We start from the raw sequence: 20,636 nt of genomic DNA, 5'->3' as shown, positions 1-20,636 counted from the left end.
CAAATGCAGGAGACACACTTTGGATCCCTGATCTGGAAGATTCCACATGACTCGGAGCAACTAAGCCTGTGCACCACAACTATTAAGCTGGTACTCTAGAGCCTGGGAGCTGCAACTACTGAAGCCCATGTGCCCTAGAGCCTGTGCTCCACAACGAGAGAAGCCGCCGCAATGAGAAACCCAGGCATTGCAACTGGAGGGTAGCCCCCGCTCGCTGCAGCTAGAGAAAAGCAAGTGCAGCAACGAAGACCCAGCACAGCCAAAAATAAGTAAATGAATAAAAGTTTTTAAAAAGACTTCCATGTTTGTTGGTATATAGCAGCTTCTCTGTGTCCTAGTAACTCAGACCTCCCGCCTTCACAGAAGGGGTGCCAGGACCCTAATACAACACCATCTCAATTGATCAGTCTGCATAATAGTTTCTATGAAAGTGAAAGTCATAAGTACTCAGTTGTGTTTGACTCTTTGTGACTGCACAGACTGTAGCCTGCCACACTGCTCTGTCCATGGAATTCTCCAGGCAAAAATACTGGTGTGGGTGGCCATTCTCTTGTCTGGGGGAACTTACTGACCCAGGGATTGAACCCGGGTGGTTTTTATGCTTATTAAATATTAAAAATTTTGATCATCTTCAAAAAACCACAATATGCAACCAAAAAAAAAGACTATGCCAGCATGATCTAATATGTATATGTCACACTATGCTGGAGGTGGTACTTACTGTATTTAGAAACTAAAGCATTCTAGAGTCTCTCGCTAATCAGCATAAATACTTCACCAATAAACCAGAGATGTCTGCAGAGAAAACATATCACGGGGAATCACTCAGGCAGATCTAAATGAGCACTCCAGTGGTGGTTTATATTTTGCAGATGCTCAAGACAGTCAGTGTCAACTTCCAAGTCAGCGACTGATTTTTCATAGCAGGGGCTATTTCCTTTGATCCTGACTAGCCGTTGTTTTGCTACCAAAGTTAAAGGTTTTTTTTTTTTTTGTTAAATTCAATATAATTTTTATCACACTTGATTTTTAGACACCGAAATTGCCCCTAATTGTGTCTGTCCTATCGCTATGGTAATATGGACAATTATAATGGATTATCCTTTTGTTTTCCTGGTCATTTGTTGATGCCTTTTTTGTTGTAAGAATGTGAAAACATAAGGCAATTTCACCAATTACTGGTAATGTTATTCAGATATTTAATTTATTTTCTGCATGCATAATCAGCCATAAATACATTTTAGCTAATGGAGATGACAAGGGTATAATATAATTTGAGCCCAAACAAATTCAAAATAACATTAGGAAGGAAACAAAACCGTGGGAAGGAAAGAAATTGGAGACAATCTGTCTTTAGTCTCCCTTATGCCAGATCTTCTAAAGTGGACCAGGTCTTCTGTGTTAATCTGTTCCTTGGGTTATTATAAAATGGTGAAAGGGCCTAGTAAAATATGTGGTGCATAGTAGGTACATAATAAATCATTTTCCTTTCCTTTCTATCTAGAAATGGAGTTGACTGTGTACTTGACATTTGCTGTGGATTGAATATTTGTGTCCCCTACCCACAATATCATATGTTGAAGTCTAAGCCCCAATGTGATGGTATCAGGAGGTGGGGCTCTTGGCAGGTAATTAGGTCATAAGAATGTAACCCTCATGGATGGGATTAGTGCCCTTTTAAGATGAAACAGAAATGTTACTTTGCCAACAAAGGTCTAGTCAAGGCTATGGTTTTTCCAGTGGTCATGTGTGGATGTGAGAGTTGGACTGTGAAGAAAGCTGAGCACCAAAGAATTGATGCTTTTGAACTGTGGTGTTGGAGAAGACTGTTGAGAGTCCCTTGGACTGCAAGGAGATCCAACCTGTCCATCCTAAAGGAGATCAGTCCTGGGTGTTCATTGGAAGGACTGATGTTGAAGCTGAAACTCCAATACTTTGACCACCTGATGCGAAGAACTGACTCACTGGAAAAGACCCTGATGCTGGGAATTGAGGGCAGGAGGAGAAGGGGATGACAGAGGATGAGATGGTTGGATGGCAACACCGACTCAATGGACATGTGTTTGGGTGGACTCCAGGAGTTGGTGATGGACAGGGAGGGCTGGCGTGCTGCGGTTCGTGGGGTTGCGAAGAGTCGGACATGACTGAGTGACTGAACTGAACTAGACTGAAGATGAAACATTGGAGAGATAACTCTTTCTCAGTCTCTCAGCCACAGGAGGATACAAGAAAGATAGCAGCTGCAAACCAGGTGCATCCACCATGCACCAGATCTGCTGGTGCTTTGATCTTGGATTTCCCAGTCTTCAGAACTCTTGGTAAATAAATGATTGATGTTAAAGCCACTTAGTCTATAGTATTTTTGTTACAGCAGCCTGCACTGATTAAGTCGGTGTTGTTTCATCTGAGACCATTCAAACTCTTCTTCTACCCTCCAGCTCTGTGGCCAAACCTTAGGGTGCAGGAAAAGATACCTCATCAACAACAGGAATATTGATTGGAACTAGAGTCAGAATCTCAGTCTAGAGATAAAGAAAGCACAAAAATAGAGCTTTCTGCTGCCAATCCCCAGGAAGTGCCCCCCAAATAAAACAAAACCTGCTGTCACCCCATCTTATCTCAGTTGCACATTCTGTCTGAGTGCCTGCCTGCTACAGATTTCAATTATGGGCTACCTTTTTACTTCAGTTTCTTTAGTTTGCACAGGCTTGGTAAATGCAGGAAAATTTCTTCTCATGGGAGAAGGCTCCCATCAGCTTCCCAACTTCACTCTAAACCCTTCCTTTTGGAATACTTATTATGCCAGTGAGAAACTCATTTATTCGCTAATCTGTCTTTAACACCTGCTAATCTCCTTTTCTGTCAAAGAAACTGTGTAACCCAGTTTCTGGCTGTCTTCCATCTGGGGTGGCACCGGGGAACAGGGGGCAACCAATCCTCAATTCTGGGCACACTCCTATTTTTATAACTCCAGGAAGACCCACATTGGATGATTTTAAATTTTTGCCTTGCTCAGAGGAAATTGTGTGAATGAATTATGAGCATGTGGATCCATCCAAAGGGCCTCCTTGCCGCCCTGCCGCATCTTGGCATTCTCTTTGGTTCAGCAAGGTCCTAGTAGCACCAGTGACTAAATCTGGCGCTCTTTCCTTGCCTTATAATAAGAGATGATTTTGGTCACATTTTTATCTCGAAATAAGGAGAGATGTGGGCATCTGGGGCTTTGGTGAGAGAGTCTGGGATAGCTTGGCAGTTGCCAAGCTTAGCAGGGGAGACATAGAAAGTTTTCAAATGTCCAAGGAGCATTTTCCTTGCTTCCACTCTGAAACCAATGGAGCAGCAACTGCCAGTGTGCTCATCCTCCGTGGCCGGTTTCTTCTGCTGCTTGCTCTTTCTTACACACACTCAGGCAGAAGGCCCTTGCTGTCTGCCTCCATTTCTGGAAGCAGAATCATGTGTTTTAAGCCTGTCGAACAATTGCACGCTTGAAGGGCGTTAAATGAGAATGTGGAGCTGCTGAGCGGCATCATCAATCATGCGTAACTCCCAAAATAAGTAAATGTCTATTTACCCCTTTACAGTTGTGTTCAAGAAAAGCATTCTACATTCTGGCTCTACTTTGCAATATTCATACCATTTTATGTGGCATCTTTTTATTATTTATTTTTGGTTTCCCAAAGAGGGAAAAGGAGTGGCTGAAGGTGTGAGGAGCTGAGCAAAGTATCTGTTTACAATTTTGTGGGGCCCTGTGAGACTGGAACTGATGCTATACACCTAAGATGAAGAGGTCCACTCAATAGATTGAAATCAGAAGAACTACCCATTTACCGCTAGACTTTCGGCTCACAGAATTATTGAAAGAAGAGCATGATGCTATAGGAAGACAGAATTCTGACTCGAAGCTGGTGCTGTCTACCCCTGTGATATAGATGAAACTGCTTGGTCACCAAATCATGAGCGGGGTAGTGCTGGTGGTCGGATATGAACCATGACATCATGGGATCTGGCTGATTACACATGAACTGTGATCACTTTCTCTCCATGTTTTGTTTTGTGGAGTGGTAACTATTTCAAAGTTGAGTCACAGGTGTGCATGCATACATATTATGTCCTCAATTTTTCAAACATTGTGCTTTTCTGGAAGGACGAAATCTAAACATTGAGCATTTGTACACTCACACCAGCCATGGATGAGAGTTCCAGTTGTTCCATATCTTTGCCAACTTCTGGGTTGTCAACCTTTTACTTTAATCATTCAAGTGGGTATCAAGTGCATCTAATTAAGATCTTTAATTTACATTCTCTAAGAATTTAATGACATTGAGTTCTTTTATAAACACTTGTTGGCTATTTGTGTATCTACTTCTGTGAAGCATCTGTTCAAATATTTTGTGAATTTTAAGATATTTCGTTGCTCATTTGTATAATTGTTGACTTATGGTTCTTTTGTGTATTCTGGATACAAGTCCATTGTCCCACAGTGATGTTGTAAACATATTTCCCAACCTGTGCCTTGCTTATTCATTGTCTTAGTAATGCTTTTGATGAGCATAAATTTTATTTCTTATGAAGTCTAATTTTTCAAAATTTACTTTTTAGCGTTGTGTTTTGGGTGCCCTGTTCAATAAAACCTTTATCCATCCACAGTCATGAGAATTTTCTCATGTTTTTTTCTAGACGTGTTAAGGTCCTGAGTTTTATGTCTAAATCCGCGATTAATAGTCAACTAATTTTTGTTTATGGGTAGAAAGGGGTAGAAAGTATATATATATATATATATATATATATATATATATAAATGGAGAAGGCAATGGCACCCCACTCCAGTGCTCTTGCCTGGAGAATCCCATGGACGGAGGAGCCTGGTAGGCTGCAGTCCATGGGGTTGCTGGGAGTCAGACATGACTGACCGACTTCAAGGCAATGCCACTCCACTCCAGTGCTCTTGCCTGGAGAATCCCATGGACTTCCGTCTGGTGGGCTTCCGTCTATGGGGTAGCACAGAGTTGGACACGACTGAAGTGACTCAACAGCAGCAGCATATATATATATACAATATATATTATATATATATATATATAATTCAGTTGTTTTAGCAGCATTTGTTAAAAAGATGTACTTTATCCCATAGAACTGACTTGGCATTTTTATGAAAAAATCAACTGACCATACAAGTATTGTGTATTTCTACACACTCTATTCTTTTCCATTGATTTAGTTTTCTATCCTACTCTCCAACTATTAACATATCTTTGTAGCTTTAGAATAAGACTTGAAACTAGAAATTGTTAGTTCTTCAGCTTTTTTTAAATGTTGTTTTAATTTTTGCTTTATTTTTCAAGTTTATTTAGTCATTCTTTAAAAAATTTAAGACAAATGTATATCTATGGCTGATTTGTGTTGATACTTGGCAGAAAACAACAAAATTCTGGAAAGCAATTATCTTCTAAATAAAAAAAAATTTTTTTTGTTTTTTTTGCTGCACCACACAGCTTGTAGATCCCAGTTCCCTGACCAGGGACTAAGCCTGTGCCCTCTGGGGGTGGAAACGCAGAGTTTCCAACCACTGAACCACCAGGGAAGTCTCAGTTCTTCAGCTTTGTTGTTCATCTTTTTCAATATTGTTTTGGTTATTCTACATCTATAGTATTGCCATATAAATTTAAAAATTATCTTGTGTTTTTGTAATGAGTCTTGTATACCAGTTTAGGGTCAGTGAATATCTTAACAATATTGAGTCTTCCAATCTATGAAAATTGTATAACTCAGTTCAGTTTCTGTTCAGTTGCTCAGTTGTCTCCAACTATTTGCAACCCCATGGACTGTAGCATACCAGGTTTCCCTGTCCATCATCAACTCCCAGAGCTTGCTCAAACTCATGTCCATCGAGTTGGTGATGACATCCAACCATCTCACCTTCTGTTGTCCCCTTCTCTGCCCGCCTTCAATCTTTCCCAGCATCAGGGTCTTTTCCAATGGTTCAGTTCTTCAAGTCAGGTGACCAAAGTATTGGAGTTTCAACTTCGGCGTCAGTCCTTCCAGTGAATATTCAAGACTGATTTCCTTTAGGATTGACTGGTTGGATCTCCTTTCAGTCCAAGGGACTCTCAAGAGTCTTCTCCACTGCCACAGTTCAAAAGCATCAATTCTTCAGTGCTCAGCTTTCTTTATGGTCCAACTCTCACATCCATACATGACCACTGGAAAAACTATAGCTTTAACTAGATGGACCTTTGTCGGCAAAGTAATGTCTCTCCTTTTTAATGTGCTGTCTAGGTTGGTCATAGCTTTTCTTCCAAGGAGCAAGCATCTTTTAATTTTATGGCTGCAGTCATCATCTGCAGAGATTGTGGAGCCCAAGAAAATAAAGTCTGTCATTATTTCCATTGTTTCCCCATCTATTTGCTATGAAGTGATGGGATCGGATATCATGATCTTAGTTTTTTTAATGTTAAGTTTTAAGCCAGCTTTTCCACTTTCCTCTTTCACTTTCATCAAGAGACTGTTTAGTTCCTCTTCGGTTTCTGTCATAAGGGTGGTGTCATCTGCATATCTTGAGGTTATTGATATTTCTCCTAGCAATCTTGACTCCAGTTTGTGCTTCATCCAGCCTGGCATTTTGCATGATGTACTCTGGATATAAGTTAGATAAGCAGGGTGACAAAATACAGCCTTGACATCCTCCTTTCCCAGTTTGGAACCAATCTCAGTTCTAACTGTTGCTTCCTGACCTGCATACAGATTTCTCAGGAGGCAGGTCATGTGGTCAGGTATTCCCATCTCTTGAAGAATTTTCCACAGTTTGTTGTGATCCACACAGTCAAAGTCTTTGGTGTAGTCAGCAAAGCAAAAGTAAATGTTTTTCTGGAATTCTCTTGCTTTTTTGATGCTCCAATGGATGTTGGCAATTTGATCTCTGCTTCCTCTGCCTTTTCTAAATCCAGCTTCACCATGTGGAAGTTCACTATTCACTTACTGTTGAAGCCTTGCTTGGAGAATTTTGAGCATTACTTTGCGTGTGAGATGAGTGCAATTGTGCAGTAGTTTGAACATTCTTCGGCATCGTCTTTCTTTGGGATTGGAATGAAAACTGACTTTTCCAGTCCTGTGGCCACTGCCGAGTTTTCCATATTTGCTGGCATATTTAATGCAGCATTTTCACAGCATCATCTTTTAGGATCTGAAATAGCTCAGGTGAATTCCATTGTATAACTAACTCCCAGCTATTCAGGATTTTGATTTTAAGTGACATTTTGGGTTTAGGTGTCTTGCACATATTTCATTAGGTGTTTTTTCTATACATTTATCATTTTAATGTTATTCAAAATTATATTGCTTCTTTGTCTGTTGAGACAACTTCAAACTTTTCAAAAATTTAAAAGTAGAGAACAAAGAAACTTCTCCAGGAGTATTTGAGAATAAGTTTCCAACACTATATCCTATCACCCCTTCATTACTTTTTATTTCCTAAAACAAGGACATTACCCTAAATAACCACAGTACAACCATCAAAATAGGAAATAAGCAAGAATGCATTATTAACATATAATCCTCAGACTCTGTTCAAGTTTTGTCAGTTGTCCCCAAGATGCTCTTTATAGTAAAATGATCTGATTCTTTAATTATTAGGTGTACTGTTCTGAAAAAATTCCTCAGTCTTTCATTTTTATGACCTCGACAGATGCTTAGGTTGATCTGATCTTACTTTGGATTCGATTCAGGTTATTCATCTTTGGCAGAAATATCACAGAAATAAGTCTATATTCTTATTATATCCTACAAGTGTTACACAGCTTTAATTTGTTCTATTACTGATGATTTTACTACAATGGTGTCTATTAGGCTTCTCCACTGTAAATTTACTGTTTACCCCTTTGTAATAAGTATTTTTGTTTTAATCTTCATCAAGCATTGAGTATTTTCATTTCTATTAGTATAGGTACATGATTCTTATTTAACAAACTTTAATCCATTAGTGTCATTCTTCATTTTGATGCTCAGATTGTCCCATTTTTGGCTGATAAGCTTCAAGCTGCTGCTCATGTCTTTTTGACATGCCCACTCTATTCTTTGACTACGTCTTTACTTTCTAACAGAAAAAATCCAGGTTCATCATTGACTTTTCTTGCTTTAAGACCCAGACTCCATCGTTTATCCAAGTTCTTAATCCTTTTATTTCAGAATGATGTTTAGAAACCAACATCTGGGGCTTAGATATGCTTATCACTCTATGTATTGCTTGTAATGGGTATCTGTTTATATATATACTTTTTAAAAGCACTGGGTTACACTAGTACAGCCACCTTACCTGCCTCCTGTAAAGTCTATATGCAAGTCAAGAAGCAACAGTTAGAACTGGACATGGAACAACAGATTGGTGCCAAATTGGGAAAAGAGTACGTCAAGGCTATATATTGTCACCCTGCTTATTTAACTTATATGCAGAGTACATCTTGTGAAATGCCCGGCTGGATGAAGCACAAGCTGGAATCAAGATTGCCAGGAGATATATTAATAACCTTAGATATGCAGTTGACACCACCCTTATGGCAGAAACTGAAGAGGAACTAAAGAGCCTCTTGATGAAGGTGAAAGGGGAAGCTTAAAACTCAACATTCAAAAAACTGAGATCGTGGCATCCAGTCCCATTACTTCATGCAAATAGATGGGGAAACAATGGAATCAGTGACAGACTTTATTTTCTTGGGCTTCAAAATCACTGCAGATGGTGACTGCAGCCATGACATTAAAAGATGCCTGCTCCTTGGAAGAAAAGCTACAACCAACCTAGACAGCATATTAAAAAGCAGAGACATTACTTTGCCGACAAAGGTCCATCTAGTCAAGGCTTTGGTTTTTCCAGTAGTTGTGTATGGATGTGAGAGTTGGACCATAAAGAAAGTTGAGTACCGAAGAATTGATGCTTTTGAACTGTGGTGTTGGAGAAGACTTTTAAGAGTCCCTTGGGCTGAAAGGAGATCAAACCAGTCAAATCCTAAAGGAAATCGGTCCTGAATATTCACTGGAAGGACTGATGCTGAAGCTGAAGCTCCAATACTTCGGCCGCATGCTGCCAAGAGCTGACGTATTAGAAAAAACCCTGGTGTTGGGAAAGATTGAAGGCAGGAGGAGAAGCGGGCGACAGAGGATGGATGGTATCACTGACTCGATGGCCGTGAGTCTGAGCAAGCTCTGGGAGATGGTGAAGGACAGGGAAGCCTGGTGTGCTGCAGTCCATGGGGTCGCAAAGAGTCGGACACGACTGAGCCACTGACCAACAACAGCGCTAGTACATTCAGTTCCATCCAGCACCACAGAGTGCATTCTAATGTTCTCCCTTTCCTGTTTGGAATCCCTTTACTGACAGTGATAAACCTCGCTTCCGTTACCCTCCATGTTTTTGCCTATTTCGTCAATCCACCTCTAGGTGCCAACGTCATCATTGCTACCACCCCTGCACACCCTACTCATACTCCCTCGCCTTTTACCAGGCTCCTCTCCCACATCCATGCCTTACTCAGCCTACATGGGCTCTGGTGCTGCACACCAGCCACCTTCCCACGTACAGATAACTGTTTCACTCTGCTCAGGTTCGGACCCCTTTAACTGGGGCCAGACTCTCATGTAAATGTCCTCTTTATTATGCTTGGGCTTCAATACCATGTACTGTCTCATTACAACTTTGACCCACTTCCCTGTGGAAATACTTACCCACGTTCAGCCCCACTTAATGACTTTTGGGCAGAATTATCCAGGAAGGAAAGGGGAAAGGAAGAGAAAAGAACTAGGAAGTCTTAAAATGTCAATTTGTTTATTGCTTATATGTGGTTATATATTAATAATTATTTTTTCGTATCTACCTTATATCCTATCACTTTGTTAAATTTACTAATTAATTTTAGAGTTTGGAAGATTTCTTTGGACATTCTACATACACAATCATGTAACCTGAAAATAATTAGGATTTTGTCTTTTTTCTAATCTTAATACTTTTTATTTCTTTTACTTTTTATTGCACTACATATGATTTCTAGGATAATGGTGAATACAGGGATGAGAGCAGACTTTATAGCCTTGCTTTTATCTGGGGGAAAGGATTAACATAAAGTATGGTAAGAGATATGATGGTAGCTGTAAGTTTTTCACAGATTCGCTTTTCAGCTTGGGAAAAAAAATTTTTTTTTTCTTATACCAGTTTGCTGAGTTTTTAAATCATGAAAAGGTATTACTGCCTCTATGGGCATGATTATATGACTTTTCTCTTTTCTTTCACTAATGTCATATATTGCATGGATTGATTTTTTTGAATGTTAAATCAATCTTATATTCCTTGGATAAATCTTACTTGGTCATGATGTATTAACTTTCAAAACTATTACTGAATTCTTTCTGCTAAGATTTTTAAGAAGGATTTTTACATTTCTTCAGGAGGTGTTTTGGTATGCAGTTTTCTGTAGTAATCTTTGTCAACTATAAATATCAGGGTTATGTAGGCCTCCTAAAATGAGTTAGAAAGTATTTTGTCTTCTGTTTTCCAAGAGAATTGAGTAGAATTGATGTAGTTTCTTTTTTAAAATTTTGTAGAAGGACTTCCCTGCTGGTCCAGAAGCTAAGACTCTGTGCTCCTAATGCAGGGGGCCCTGGTTTGATCCCTGGTCGAAAAATGGATCCCATGTGCCACAGCTAAGAGTTTGCATGCCGCAAAGAAGATGGAAATCCTGTGTGCTGCAACTAAGACCAGTTCAGGCAAACAAGAAAAAAAATTTGTAGGCTTTCCTAGTGATATCATCTAGGTCTAAAGCTTTCTTTATTTCTAACTGTGAACTTAATTTTTTAATACATATGTTGCTCTTCAGATTTTTTTCTTCTTCTGTAAATTTTAATAATTTGCTTTCCAAGGAGCCTGCCCATTTCATGAAAGTTTTTGAATTTGACATACTGTTGTTCAAAAAACTCTCAGACCATCCTTTTAATGTCGATGTTATCTGTAATGATGGTCTCCTTTTTATATTTCTCTTCTGGATAATTTTTTAGTTTCTCCTTTTTATTTCAATCTTGGTAGGAATTTATCAATTTCATTAGTCTTTTTAAAATCCAAATTTGTGACTTTATTTGTTTCTTCCATTGTTTCCCTGTTTTCTGCTTTGCTAATTTTTGCTCTTTATGTTCTCTTCCCTTCTGCTTACTTTGTTCTTTTTCTTGTTTGTTAAGGTAAAATTTTGCTTAAGAGATTGAAGAATAGAGGACGAGGCAAAGAAATTTTTTGTAAGCCGTGCAGTTTCAATTCCGACTATCCTACTTTTCCACTGCTGCATGAGGGCTGCCATAGACAAAATGCAAATGAGTGGTGGTGCCTGTGTTCCAAAACAAGGTTATTTGTAGAAACAGGCAGCAGGGTTTCTGTGGTGATCCAGTGGTTAAGAATCTGCTTGCCAATGCAAAGGACACAGGTTCCATCCCCGGTCTGGGAAGACTGTACATGTCACAGGACAAATAAACCTGTGCACTGAAACTTTTGAGTCCACAAGCCTACAGCCATGACAATGAGAAGGCCCCAGCCCCACGTGAAGAGTAACCCCTGTTCCCTACAACTAGAGAAAGCCTGTGCAGCAACAAAGACCCAGCACAGCCAAAAATCAACAAACAGGCAGCAAACTGGATTTAGCCCATGGTTATAGTTTATTGACTCCTGCCTTAAATTATTGATTTTAAAACTGTATCATGTTCATAAAATAAGCATTCAATATCCCAAATTTTCCTCTAAGAACTGCTTTAGCTGCATCTCATAAATTTTGATATGCTCTATTTCATTATTATTCAGTCCACAATATTTTCTGATTTTCCTCATCATTTCTCCTTTTATTTATGAGTTACTTATAAATGTGTTATTTAATTGACAACTTGGGGATTTTCCACATACTTTATTTTTTATTGAATTGTAATCTACTGCTATTGTAATTAGAGAACATTTTCTGTATGACTTACTATTTTTATAAAGTTCTTGGAGAATGTTCCACGTCAATATACTTTACATGTTTGAAGTTCTGTTGTTAGGCCCATTAACATATAGGGTTGTTAGGTCTATTTGATGAGTGGATACTTTTATAATTGTGAAATGTTCCTCTTAAAGAGATGGGAATACCAGACCACCTGACTTGCCTCCTGAGAAATCTGTATGCAGGTCAAGAAGCAACAGTTAGAACTGAACATGGAACAACAGACTGGTTCCAAATTGGGAAAGGAGTATGTCAAAGCTGTATATTGTCACTCTATTTAACTTACACGCAGAGTACATTATGGGAAATGTTGGGCTAGATGAAGCGCAAGCTGGAACCAAGATTGCCGGGAGAAATCTCAATAACCTCAGATATGCAGATGACACCACCCTTATGGCAGAAAGTGAAGAAGAACTAAAGAGCCTCTTGATGAAAGTGAAAGAGGAAAGTGAAAAAGTTGGCTTAAAGCTCAACATTCAGAAAACTAAGACCAAGGCATCCAGTCCCATCACTTCATGGCAAATAGATGGGGAAACAATGGAAACAGTGACAGACTTTATTTTCTTGGGCTCCTAAATCACTGCAGATGGTGACTGCAGCCATGAAATTAAAAGATGCTTGCTCCTTGGAAGAAAAGCTATGACCAACCTAGACAGCATATTAAAAAGCAGAGACATTACTCTGACAGCAAAGATCCATCTAGTCAAAGCTATGGTTTTTCCAATAGTCATATATGGATGTGAGAGTTTGACCATAAAGAAAGCTGAGCGCTGAAGAATTGATGCTTCTGAACTGTGGCATTGGAGAAGACTCTTGAGAGTCCCTTGGACTGAAAGGAGATCAACCAAGGAAATCAGTCCTGAATGTTCATTAGAAGGACTGATGCTGAAGCTGAAGCTCCAATTCTTTAGCCACCTGATGTGAAGAACTGACTCACTGGAAAATTCCCTGATGCTGAGAAAGATTGAAGGCAGAAGGAGAAGGGGATGACAGAGGATGAGATGGTTGGATGGCATCACCGACTCAATGGACATGTGTTTGAGCAAGTTTTGGGAGTTGGTGATGGAAAGGGAAGTGTGCTGCAGTCCATGGGGTCACAAAGAATCGGACACAACTGAGCAACTGAAATGAACTAATCCATAATAGTACTCTTTTCTCTAATTTTAAATTGTTTGATATTGACATTACAGCTTCCTTGTGCTTGGTGTTTATATGATATACATTTATATCAAGTCGTATTCTTCTTGATAATTAAAATGTATTGTTGTTGTTTGTAACATTTAGTTATTACATTTTTTTCCCCTCAGCCATCTGACAATCTCTGCCTTCTAACTGGGTAGTTTTGTAATTTAATGTAATTATTAATGTGATTGAGTATTAGTATGTTTTCTTTGGTATAGCTGAAGTGAGTTATTTTTCTCTTTTGGGTGAGAGCAACTGTCACTCATGATTTTCTATGTCTGAAATGGAAGGAAACCCACTGATTTTCTTCTGAGTACTAAAATTTCCAGATAAATTTGACACACAATGCAAAAAATGTTAATTACGCTGCCTTGATTGCATGTAGTACCTTGTATGTAGTACCTTGATTACAATAATGACTTGGATTCTCCATTCATCCCTATATCTACAACCTTTGAAATATGATGTTGTAGCTCCTTTCATAAAAGGGTGGAGCTTGTTTCCTTTCCCCTTAAAATGAGCTCATCATGTTAATTACTTTGGCCAGTGGAATGTGAATGAAGTGACAGTATGTCAGTATTGAGACTAGACCTCAGTAGGCTTTGTACTTTCTACATTTCTCCTTGAACTCTGTCTTGCTGTTGCTGTCTAGCCTGATGGATGTAGAAATTCCAGGACTTGGACACTCCTCCTCTCCTGCCAACAGCCAATCAATCACCTGCTATATAGTGCTATCCTTGACCAGGTAACTCCTGATGGATTTTGCCAGCTGACTGCAGACACAAGGTCAAGCCACACAAGCATTGCTCAGGTCAATAAAACCTCCCTGCTTATCAACAGACTCCTCAGCAATAATACATGCTTATTGTTTTAAACCATCAGTACAAGTGATACAACTACTTACATTTCCTTTCCTGCACGTGAACAATGGAATTATACTCTCTTAAAGGAGATCAGTCCTAGGTGTTCATTGGAAGGTCTGATGTTGAAGCTGAAACTCCAATACTTTGGCCACCTGATGCAAAGAGCTGACTCATTTGAAAAGACCCTGATGCTGGGAAAGATTGAGGGCAGGAGGAGAAGGGAACAAAAGAGAATGAGATGGTTGGATGGCATCACTGACTCAATGAACATGAGTTTGGGTGGGCTCCGGGAGTTGGTGTTGGACTGGGAGGCCTGGTGTGCTGCAGTTCATGGGGTTACAAAGAGCTGGACACGACTGAGCGACTGAACTGAACTGAACTGAATAAGGAGGAGGTGAATTCTGTGTAGTCCTGGAAGAAATCTTGCTGAAGCATCCAGTCATCTGCATGGGATAGGAAGAAAACAGAGTTAATTTTTTCAACGCCTGCATGAGAGTTCCACTTGGGGAGATACTGTTTTTATTTGGAAAAATACAGTAGAAGCCTTCTAATCTAATTAGAACTGGTAGTTGGCTGGCTAATCTAGCAGAAGAATGAGAGCTGCCTATTAGCCAAGAGGTCTCTGGTTTCTGTGGGGAGCAGTCAGTGTGTTTTGCAGAGGAAATGGAGAGTGTTGCTTATTTTGATAAAGTGGATTTAGAAACATTGTTTCTGTAGCTTTTGGTTCCCCTCTTTATGGAAAGAGGGGATCTAGGTAGATGTCCTAAGAAGAGAAGGAATCATTATTAGGTGTAAAAGTCTGAGTTCTGAATCACAGATGTGGAAAAGATAACCTTTCATTCATTCATTAATGCAGAAGACTTTACTATATTTTTCCAAACAAATGAGGATTTATTGAGCCTCTCTTGGGAGCTTGATAAAATTAGGAATTTATTACATTCACCCACTATATCCTAAGCACATTAGTGTCTGGCCAGATTGAGTACCAACTACTGGTTGAATTTATAAGTAGGAGGGAATTTATGTCATTTGAAACAGGGTAAAAACTAATAATTTTCTATCTGGCAGCTGAGTTTCTTTTAGGGAGAGACCTATTGCTATTTAAATAGCTTTATACAGATGACTTGAATTTGGAAGGCATAGTTAGGAAACAGACAGTGAAATAAAGAGACTGTGAAAACTCTCTTGCACAAGAGATTAACAGTATGTAGGGAGGTGCCTTCGGAGAAGGCAATGGCACCCCACTCCAGTACTCTTGCCTGGAAAATCCCATGGATGGAGGAGCCTGGTAGGCTGCAGTCCATGGGGTCACGAAGACTCAGACATGACTGGGGACTTCACTTTCACTTTTCGCTTTCATGCATTGGAGAAGGAAATGGCAACCCACTCCAGTGTTCTTGCCTGGAGAATCCCAGGGACAGGGGAGCCTGGTGGGCTGCCATCTGTGGGGTCACACAGAGTTGGACACGACTGAAGTGACTTAGCAGCAGCAGCAGGGAGGTACCTTATGGTTTGCATGGAGCAAAGAAAGGCTAGGACGAGGAAGGAGAGAGAAAATGGGGCTGAGATGGGTGGTCCATGGGAATTCTCTTGGCAAACAGGAGATGGAAGGAATTTTTTTTTTTTTTTGATAGGTGGAGGTGAAAGTGTGGAATTTTTTTAAATTAACATTCAGTTTAAAAGCTTTAAGTCCTCTGGAGTAGGAAATGGAAATGTACTTCGGTATTCTTGCCTAGAAAATTCCATGGAGCATGGTGGACTCTACAATCCATGGGGTAACAAAGAGTCAGACGTGACTAAGCACTCACTCACATTAAAAAGCTTTTTACTTGTGGTACACCAAAAAGAACGAGCCCTTAAAGAAGTCATTTTTGGTTTGGTCCCTGGTTTAGAAGTTGTGAAGCTTGGTGTGTGCTTGTTAAGTGCTTTAAGTGAGGTGATATGCTGCTACAGCTTTTGCTGTGGTGTAAAATTTTCTTCACTGTCACAAATTTTCAAAAAAAGTTTGCCACACTTATAGCCTGAGGTTCACAGATGGAGACTGGTGTCTGGTAACAGTGAGGAAATGGGCAGACAGTGTGTTTATCCACAAACTGAATGGCCTCACCTGAATTACGGGATTCTGAGCTAGAAATGATTCAGTGATGGTGACAACCCCAACATTTCAAGAATCTCCATAGATGGGGATCAGCATCGAGCTTTTCTCCAGCACATGGCAGGCTTCCCTCCTGGCTCAGACAGTAAAGAATCCGCCTGCAATGCAGGAGACCTGGGTTCGATCCCTGAGTTGGGAAGATCCCCTGGAGAAGGGTATGGCAACCCACTCCAGTACTCTTACCTGGAGAATTCCATGGACAGAGGAGCCTGGTGGGCTACAGTCCATGAGGTCACAAAGAGTCGGACACAACTGAGCGACTTTCACTCACTCACTCACCCAGCACATGACATGTGGCTTGAGTGAATTGCACTTGAATTTCAAAGGAATGATTGTTTCAGGGAAGCTGCTAACTGGATGACATGGATATCATTTTATTTTTTACTTATTTTAAAATAATATCTTACCTTTATTTTATTTTTTCATTTTTGCAGGGGAGGCCATGCCATGTGGCATGTGGGATCTTAGTTCTCCAACCAGGGATCAAACCCTCACTCCTTGCATTGGAAGTGTGGAGTCTTAACCACTGGACCACCGGGGAAATCCTTACCTTTATTTTTTTTAATGTTTGTGTGTGTTTATATGGGCCCCAAAGCCTATAAGTACATATCCTGTGACACACACACGTATGTATATATTATCAAGCTGCTAACATCCGTTACTGCTAAGGATGGGGAAGTGTGGGATTAGGGTAGGAGACACATTCCTTTTTTTGTATTTCCATTATAATGTATTACCTGACAAACATATTTCTGAATATCTTCTGCATTTTTATAATTTAACTTTTATTTTTAATTATGAAACATAAAAGCATGAAACTTTCAAATATATATTACGGGGATAAAAAATATGACAGACCCAATTTCTTTTTTATTTTTTAATATAAATTTTATTTATTGTAATTGGAGGCTAATTACAATATTGCATTGGTTTTGCCATACATCAACATGAATCCGCCATGGGTGTACATGTGTTCCCCATCCTGAACCCCCCTCCCACCTCCCTCCCTGTACCAGACCTCTGGGTCATCCCAGTGCACCAGCCCCGAGCATCCTATCTCATGCATTGAACCTGGACTGGCGATTCGTGTCACATATGATATTATACATGTTTCAATGCCATTCTCCCAAATCATCCCACCCTCGCCCTCTCCCACAGAGTCCAATGACAGACCCAATTTAAAAACAAACCTTGCTATCTGTAAGAGCTGTATTGCCAAAAGAAAGGAGGAGAAGACCGCAAGCCAGTGGCTGGGAACCACTGATCCTTAGTGCACTGATTTTATATGTTCTCTTTGATACCTGAGTACAACCCAAGATTCAAACTGTCCCCACCCCACTCCAGGACCTGCTTTGAGAACAACAGAGTAGGAAGGGCCTTGGGACACCTGGAACACTGGTCCACTTGAACCTGTGCTCAGGAGTCCCGAGATAGGCCACAGTATTTGGAGGCATGCCATCCTCTTCTTCATGCAAATAGAAGGGGAAAAAGTAGAAACAGTGACAGATTTTATTTTCTTGGGCTCCAAAATCACTGCAGATGGTGACTGCAGCCATAAAATTAAAAGACACTTGCTCCTTGGGAGGAAAGCTATGACAAACCTAGAAAGCAGATTAAAAAGTAAAAATATCACTTTGCCGACAAAGGTCCATACAGTCAAAGCTATGGTTTTTCCAGTAATCATGTATGGATGTGAGAGCTGGACCATAAAGGAGACTGAGCGCTGTAGAACTGATGCTTTCAAATTGTGATGCTGAAGAAGACTCTTGAGAGTCCCTTGGACTGCACAGAGATAAAGCCAGTCAAGCCTAAAGGAAATCAACCCTGAACACTCATTGGAAGGACTGATGTTGAAAGCCTGAATACTGTGGCCATCTGATGCGAAGAGCGAACTCATTGGCAAAGACCCTGATGCTCAGGAAGACTGAAGGCAAAAGGAGAAGAGGGCAGCAGAGGATGAGATGGTTAGATGGCATCACCGACTCCATGGACATGAATCTGAGCCAACTCCAGGAGATAGTGAAAGGCAGGAAAGCCTGGCATGCTGCAGTCCATGGGGTCGCAAAGAGGAGGACATGACTTAGCAACTGAACAATAACAACAACATCCTCTTCTTGGCATGACTTGTCCATCTCAAACTCCAGGTAGCTGATAGAGCGTGAGCTCTGTTTCCCTGTTGGTAGAGATGTAGCACCCGTGGGATAACCACACATCATTTTAGATAAGATTTGCTTATTAAGAAGACAGACCTTTTAGAAGACTGCCAAGTTGACGGGCACAAGATAGGAATAAGCAAATCTTGCAGAGAAGATTGCTTCAAAGGAACTTTTTACCTTCATGCCCTGCTGCTGCTGCTGCTGCTGCTAAGTCACTTCAGTCCTACTTCTCATTAACGCAACCGGATAAGGCACAAGGAGACACCCTGCTGTTTTTTTCTGCTTTAATGTACACTCAAAGTCTAGTTTTTAAAAAACAAACACATATATTTGTTTCTTCTCCAATTAGAGAGAGTGATAAATTCTTATTCTTAATTGATGAAGTCTGTGCAAACATCATTCTCTTTTATCATTGTTCTCTATTCTCTCTCCCATCCTAAGGTTTGAATTAGAAGAATTTACAAAGACTTATTTTTCAGGATGTTTTTAGCACAATCACATGGTTTTAATATTTTTATGGTTAGAAAATTTCCCCCTTGCTCACTTGCGTACCACCCAACCTTCTCATAATAAACATAATTGAAGTCTCAATATAGTGTTCACTCAGTCGCTCTGGATAGACATGGGTGAAAGGCAAGCCGGCTTCTGGCACTTGTAAAGAGTTTTAGTCATTGAAGCACCTGGGTATAAAGGTCTGCAGAGTAAGTGTCAGATCAGAGCAGGAGCCCTGGGGTAAAAAGTATGTCTTACTCCCTTATCCCCACCCTTGGCGTTTGTTTCTTGGAGAAGGTGACTACCTTCTCCTAGGGGTTTTCTGACTGAGGAAGCAGGGGGACCTTGATGCATGCCACACCTCTTCCCTGCCACCCACCCTCCTCCAAGTTGTTGGGACAGTACTTTTAAGATGGAGGCTTGGGCACCTGGAAGAGAATAAATCCCCGGCCATTAAAATGTGGTATACTACTGAAATTCTAGGGTTCAATGCACTGCGTGTGGACTTGCCTTACTTGCACACAATGGGTCTGCCACAGGTTCTGTCCGTGAACTTACAGAAAGTCTTACTAACCACCATGGTATTGCACACAGCTTTGCTGCAATCAAAGAAGTCATTTCATAGCAAAGAAAATGGAGCAGTGGACCCATGCTCATGGAATTCATTGGTCTTTTCATGTTCCCTAGCGTCCTGCCAGAGAACATATTTTGTATAATTTTGGAGACAACTTTTTATCTATTTCTATATTAATAAATAACTTATGTGCACATTGAAGAAGGAAATGGCAACTCACTCCAGTACTCTTACTTGGAGAATCCCATGGACAGAGGATCCTGGTGGGCTACAATCCATGGGGTCACAAAGAGTCGGACACGACTGAGTGACTAAGCAAGCATAAGTGTGTGTGAGAAATATGTGTGTTCTGAGGTTGTTTGGTGTAGTGGTTTATAAATGTCAGTTATCTCAAATCAGTTGAGGGTGTTTTTCAACATGTCTATGCCTCTGTTTTCTGTCTGCATTTTTCTAAGAAAGATATGATCTCATTTAGTTTTATCTTTTGCTTCTCCTGTCAACTTTTGCTCCATATGTTTTGAGACTAGGTTATTAGGTGCATGCAAATTTATCTTTCTGGTGGATTAACTCTTTCATCATTATGAAATGTTCTTTATCTCTAATACACGTCTTGCCATGAAGTCTGCTTTGTCACAAATGACAATTACACATTGGCTCCAGTATATCTGTGGTATATTTTTCCATTTTTTTAACTTTTACTCTTTTATATATTTATATTAAAGGTCTCTTATAAGCAGCATTTACTTGGTTCTTTTTGTCCAAGTTGACAATCTCTTTTTGAATTGATATATTTAGTCCATTTACACTTAATATTAATTACTGAAATATTTACATTTAAATATACTGTCATATTTTTGTTTCATCTGTTTATGATTTCTTGTTTTCTTTTGAATTAATGTTTTACTTCTATTTACATCTCCTATCCCTTGTTTTATTGTTGTCATGTTTTTTAATTCTAAAAATATATTGTAGTACATGACATACTATCGATGTTTTAGCAGTCAATATCCATTTAGATTTAATCACATGTCTGTCTTTCTAGAAATCTCTATTCCTTCCTGTTTTTATAATTTCCTCCAGGGTCATTTTTTTTTTTTTCTACATGAAAAATTCCCTTTAGCACTTTCTCTAGTCCCAATCTGCTGTAATTTTATCTCTCTCTCTTTTTTTTTGTCTGAAAATGTATTTTTTTCTGTGTTTACTTTAGAGGAATTTTGG

This window comes from Budorcas taxicolor, chromosome 2 (assembly GCF_023091745.1).
Source record: "Budorcas taxicolor isolate Tak-1 chromosome 2, Takin1.1, whole genome shotgun sequence".
NCBI classification, from domain to species: domain Eukaryota; kingdom Metazoa; phylum Chordata; class Mammalia; order Artiodactyla; family Bovidae; genus Budorcas; species Budorcas taxicolor.
The sequence above is the reverse complement of the archived record's forward strand: the minus strand, read 5'-3'. Positions refer to the sequence as shown.